This window comes from Adiantum capillus-veneris, chromosome 13 (assembly GCF_014529385.1).
Source record: "Adiantum capillus-veneris isolate H3 chromosome 13, ASM1452938v2, whole genome shotgun sequence".
Lineage (NCBI taxonomy): Eukaryota > Viridiplantae > Streptophyta > Polypodiopsida > Polypodiales > Pteridaceae > Adiantum > Adiantum capillus-veneris.
The window spans coordinates 158,028,440-158,034,439 of NC_140943.1; the positions used below are offsets into that span (position 1 = coordinate 158,028,440).

Here is a 6,000-nt window from a genome sequence, read left to right on the forward strand (position 1 = left end):
TTGGGTACCATATGTATTTTAATGTTTTTTTTAAAATTCGTGCAAAGTGAATTATTAAGAAAGTGAAGAGTTGAGTTGTTTGTTGTGGTTTCAATTGTACATTGGTCAAATAGAACACTTGCACAATCTTAAGGTTAGTGCTCTCTCCTAACTTCGACATTGGGTAAGCACCTTTGAAAACATACATTTCTAGTTTTATTTTTAGCAATAGAAATTAAAGCTGACGTCAAAAACTTTCTCCATAACATCTTCCAAGTATACTGCAAATTATGATAGAGATTTTTTCAAGGAAAGATTGGCGGTTACTTGGTTTGGTTTTTTTTAAATTATTTTTCAATTTATAAATGAGGAACACTAAGAGTTTCAAAGCAAAGAGGAAGGGACATATACCCATAAGAAAATCAAAAACTACATTGAAACGGGTTGAATGCCCAATAATTGAGATTGTAAACATGTACACTAATTGTTTGCACAATTCACTTTTAGATTGTGAACTCTGTACATAGATTGGGTTGCACATGAACTTCAAGATTGTAAACTTGTGTGCCACTTGAGATCCTAAACGTCATTTGGGGTGCACATGATCTTCTAGAGAAAATACGACAAGGATCAACTAGAATAGAAAGGCCACTAAAACGTTTGCCTATGCCTTGACATCAACAAAGATCCTAAACACCATCATAGATCTAGCCAGTGTTCAGGAAAGGTTTGCCTCAGCTTAGCCTTGAGCCGATTAAAAATAAAGTGTAGCTGATTGTAAACCATGGTAAAGGAAAGAAAAACCGATAAGATTGATGAGAAAATAGTTCAAAAATCCTGCAATTTTGGAAAATTCTAGTAGTGTTTCCCGTTTGCATCTTGACAAGGAGGAAACCTAGCCGTCTATGAAAAAGGACTTTCCCGAGCACTGGATCTAGCTATAATATCTTTGGAATAATGTAATCCCACGGTTGTAGTCTGTGCTTGTGGTAAATAGAACTCCTGCTCTATGTGCAATCATTTACTAGGCGATTTTCCATACAAAATTATTATGTAGTTGTTTATTTAGACTTGAATGGAATTTTTGTCCTGAATTTTGCAATTCTCATCAAAGGTAACTATTGGCTATGACCAATTTGGAATCATCTTGAAAGAAAAATAAGTAAGAATTTTCCAATCATCACCTACTCCACGTGGTTGCTCCCCATTTGTATGTATAGAAAGATGATCTCCTCTTTGATAACTAGTGCCTTTCTTCCCTACTACAACTACAAGCCTATGTCTATAGCTAGTAAGTTCATGAGCCATCTAACTATTTATCATATAATGCAAGGCATGCTAGATAAATACAACAAGGTGTGGCAATCCACAAAGAATGGAAACTTGTTAGCGTGGAGGTAATGCCAAAATTTCCTTACAACATATACCACATCTAATATTCTCCTAGTAGTGCTATAGTTTTTCTTTGGACTATTAATTGTTTACTCACAACAATTTCCTCTCTCTCACCATAGCTTTGTTGTAAGGTTGAACGCATCGACATGCCTATGGACGATCTTCATGTCCTATTTTTTTGCTTGACAAACCCTTTAGCCCAGTTCTCAAGTTGCTTACCAGCTTGTGATACAAGGCCAAGGCGGCACAAAATGCTAAATAACTTCTAAAGATCCCATAAATTCTAGCTATTGTTGGATCGTGCCAATAGAGCCTATGGTTTTAGTGTCTCAATCAAGATCCTTCTAAGGAGCGGAGACTAGTGCAGTCTTGACCTTTTGATAGCACTCTTTGTATTCATCAATCCATGTGAAGTTAGTAACCAACCCATACAATGGCTTTCCCACCATGGTGTACATTTAGTTGAATTGTTGTTAATATCCACAATGTCCCACAAATGTTTGTACTTCTTGAATATAAGTGGGTCTAGGTAGCTCTACAATCACCTTGCTCTTGTCCAAATTTTTGGATATTCCATTCTTTGACATCATATGCCTAATTATCTTGCTAGATGGAAATACCATACGTACATGCCTATCACAGCCGAATTCCTTATCACAACAGGGAACCTCATCCTTGTTTGGACCGGCTTCACCCAACAATGCCCATCGTACTGTTGTTCCATACCTATCATGGTTGAACTACCAACAGGAATTGGAGGTAGTTTATACACATAATAACCATCATGGTGTTAAGGAATCACCTCCACCTATTCTACAATTGTGCAATTTGAAATAATTTTACATAGTCTATGATACTTATGCTTAGCCGAAATAATACATTGCAAAGTGCTTTCCATGGCAACTTTGCCAACCGAAGCACACATAAAACCTTTGCTATTGTCATCGAAGCTATGGTCTCTTGCAAATTTTTCGCCAAGAAAGCTATGGTCACTTATTATTTCTTCACCATGAATGCCATTTTTCCCTTAATTTTTTTGAAGAAACACAAAATGGTTTCTCTCCTATCTCATCTGAAGAGCTATCTAAAATATCAATAACCGGACTTCTATAACCTGTGGAACACATTACTAGAGTAATATTACTTGAGGATTTTGCATTTAGAATCAACAAAAATTTCTTTGCAAATGTTGAATCCAAGACAAAGCGAAGCTCATCGCGTATTGTGATACCATCCCTTAGTCCGTTCTGAATATCTCCTTCACCCGTAGTCTTGTGCAAAGACCTCACTATTGTTGAGCCTTCGTATTCTTGGGATTGATCATAGCATTGTTCGGGTAAAGGCATAACGCCTTTGCCCACGGCCGGCAGTCACTTACTCACGGTTGGATGGTCGATTGTCGCCCAATGTGTATACATCCTTTCCTTATCCTTCATATCATATCATCAGTGTTTGAGAAAAATGTGTCTCAGCTTAATATCGTGCCGTTTTCAATTTCCAAAATGTCGGTTCACGGCAAGGGGAAAAGGAGAAATTCCACCCCATAATAGAGAAAAATAGTGTAAAAACCTGAAAAAGTAACCTAATTTTCTAAAATTTTCTCTTGGTGCAAATTCAAGGAGAGGAATTTTGTATGTTTGGCAAAATGATTTTTCCCGAACACTGCATATCATATACCAAAAAAGAATAAGGAGCTCCCTCTTTTTCTCTTGCTTAAGGGAAGCTCCACCCCATTTACTTTGTTCTCTCTCTCTCTCTCTCTCTCTCTCTCTCCACACACAGGCGTCGCATTCGTATCAGAGTTGTGGCGGTGATCGGCGGTTGGTCCTCCCCCCCCCCCCCCGCCGCCCCGAGGGTTTGTCGAGCTCGATGCTCACCGGTGATGGAGCTCGATGCCTAGCGGCGGTAGATCAGGCAAGGAGTGAGTAGAAGAGCTTGGAGCTCCCTACACGTGCAACTCCCCTTGCAGCCTCAAGAGGGAATCTTGAAAGAATTGGTTCGATGGAGTAGCTCAGATCGAGGACACCAAAGTAGAGTTTGGGGAGAGAGAGGAATGAGGGCTCCGCGCAGCTGGAATTGGGGATCTTGCAGGCAGCAGGTGGAGCAAAATTGGACTTGCTAGCGGGTGGGTGGGTTTGCAGCTACAACGGAAAATTGAGCATCTGCAGGTGAAAGCGCTAAGTGTGGGTTCTACGGCTAAAAGGGCAGCGTGGGTGGGTGGTTGAGCGCGCACAGAGTGCAAGGAGCTAACACTGTTAGCAAATCTGCAGAAATCGAGGATAGCTCGGAGCAGAAGGAGATTCAGCAGGCGTTCGAGTCTTGACATCGGAGAGAGAGATCGGGTGGCTCCCCACTTAGCAAGATAGAGAGAGCGCTCTCTTGCAACACACCTTTGGCATCGACGTTTTTCTAGTTTTGACTTCGAGTTCATCTCATCTGTGATTCTCGTCATCTTGTTCCTTCGGCAGCATCAGCTTAGAGAGCCAGAGAGAGAGCACATTGGCTCTCCTCCAGCATCAGCTCTGGATGCGGCACTCCACATCGACAAGCACACTCTCTGCAATCTTCGACTTCTTGGCAAGTTGGCTACCGACTTTCGTTCGGCGGCAAAAGATAGCGTTGGCATGTTTTTCTTGGCTTCTACACAGCGAGAGCGAGAGAGAGCAGTTTGGATGTCCTCTGTCGTAGCCTTGACATCAGCTACCCTCTCATGTCCATTTAGGGGCGGTTTAGCTCCGACGGACTCTCCCCAACATCTCGGCCTTGACTTACCAGGAGACAAATCGAGAGAGCAGCATCGGCTCTCCTCTAGCTCACATCCAGAGCGCTTCGGCTTCGACGTAGTCTTCTTGGAAATTTCAACTTCGACAGTTCTCCATTTCCTACTTTGGCAACGCACATCCGACACATACGGCTCCGACGAACCATTCTGGAGCAGATTTTTCACGAGCGAGTCCAGCTCTTGGATGGCGTTTACGACCATAGGTGGCTGATTGTTCCGTGTGTCTGATTTTTGATTGACGAGGTAGTGTCTTCTCTCACAGGACTGATATTTGCATATGCTCGTGTGGCTACAGATTATAGGCAGTCATAGGCTTTATATGTTCTACAGGTTTTTGGACCGTTGTCAGATCTTTGCAGGCAATTATCTTGTGGGATGCGTTTTGAGCACTCTATTTGCTCACTAATTGCGTATATTGTCATGTACTTTACGGTCAGTTGAGCTGTTTGTCTCAGATTGGGTTAAATGAGGTTGTTTATGCTTGCAGATTGTGGAGCCATTCTACGCATATGCAAGCATTGATTTTGATGAAGTTGATCATGGTTATGATCATGTAGTGGTCGAGTGTGGTGTGCCGATGCTTGTGTGTGCGGTGTGAGAGAGGGAAGAGACAAGAGAGTGTGGGATGGAGCTTTGGTTGTGTACACTTGGCCGATGGTTCAACGTTTGACATTGTAGGTGTAGGAGATGTTTGCTTGTGATTGCTTAGTGGTGCATTCTATATGCAACAACATGTGTGCTATGTTTCTCAGCTAAGACGAGAGAGTTTGATCTCAGTGAGACAATTAGAAAATTGTGGGTGTCAAATATTGCTTACAGAGCAGTATTTTCAGATGCATTGTGGATCACTAGTGATTGCCAAAGGATCCCGCAGTGGCTTGGTCTACCCTATGCATGTATTTGAGGTACGAGACGGCATAGTCTTGATTTTGTTCCTGGCATGCGTTGAGCAAGAGACGAGACGTGTCTTCTTTGCTAGTAAGGTCCACCATACTCACAAGACAGAGCATGTAGCTATGCAGGAGATGTAAGTAGACTCTGTAGAGAGAGGTAGAGCGGCAGGGCTCTACTGAGACAAAGCCGGTGTCATTAGATTCTGTGCAGATAGAGATTGAGTGGGTCCGCTCTTCAGAGACACAGACAGAGATGACGGATATTGAGTTCTTTGATATGCTCATGCTAGAGGCTGATGAGCTCATGTTAGGACATATAGTTCCGCCTATGGATGAGAGGGGCGTAGCCATCGTAGTGTCGACAATGACACATCCATACGTGATGAGTAATCTTGATTATGCAATGCATGCAAATAGCACTGAGGAGGCTAGCAAAGCCAAGTTTGAGTAGATTTTGTCAGTCTTTGGGTGTCTCATGTTCGATATATTAGTGTTGAGGCTCAGCTTAACAACTGGAGTGGGAGCATTTGCAGCAAGGATCATCAATGGTACGATGACTGACACTAGCGTGATGCATTATGGAGCTATGCAAACCATATGAGAGTTGTTTGCAGGAATTGTATGCAACAAGAGCATGGTTATACATGCTCGCCCATCACTAACGATACAATTGCATGTAGATAAAGTGAGCGAGCTAGTGGGTGTAGGTTGAGAGAGTCTCTCACCTGTATTTGTATACATTATAGTAGTTTAACTAGTAGGACCCACTCATTGGTGCATCTACTTTAAGTGGGAGGTTGTTGGGGTAAAGGCATTATATCTCTGTCCACGTTCGTATCTGCGACCGAGTGGCCGAGTGCCTGTCCATTGTATGTACATTCTTTCCTTATTTTTCATATACCAAAAGAATAAGGAGCTCCCTCTCTCTTGCTTAAGGGAAGCTCCACCCCA

The 6,000-nt window shown here is 42.3% G+C and overlaps 1 long non-coding RNA gene across 1 annotated transcript; it reads left to right on the forward strand.

Annotated features, from left to right (window-relative positions):
- Positions 1-3,080: 3,080 nt before the first annotated feature.
- LOC147445165 (uncharacterized) lies at positions 3,081-4,642 on the forward strand. Its single transcript, XR_015190088.1, has 2 exons — positions 3,081-4,399; positions 4,487-4,642. It is a non-coding gene; the product is annotated as an uncharacterized LOC147445165 (long non-coding RNA).
- Positions 4,643-6,000: the final 1,358 nt, after the last annotated feature.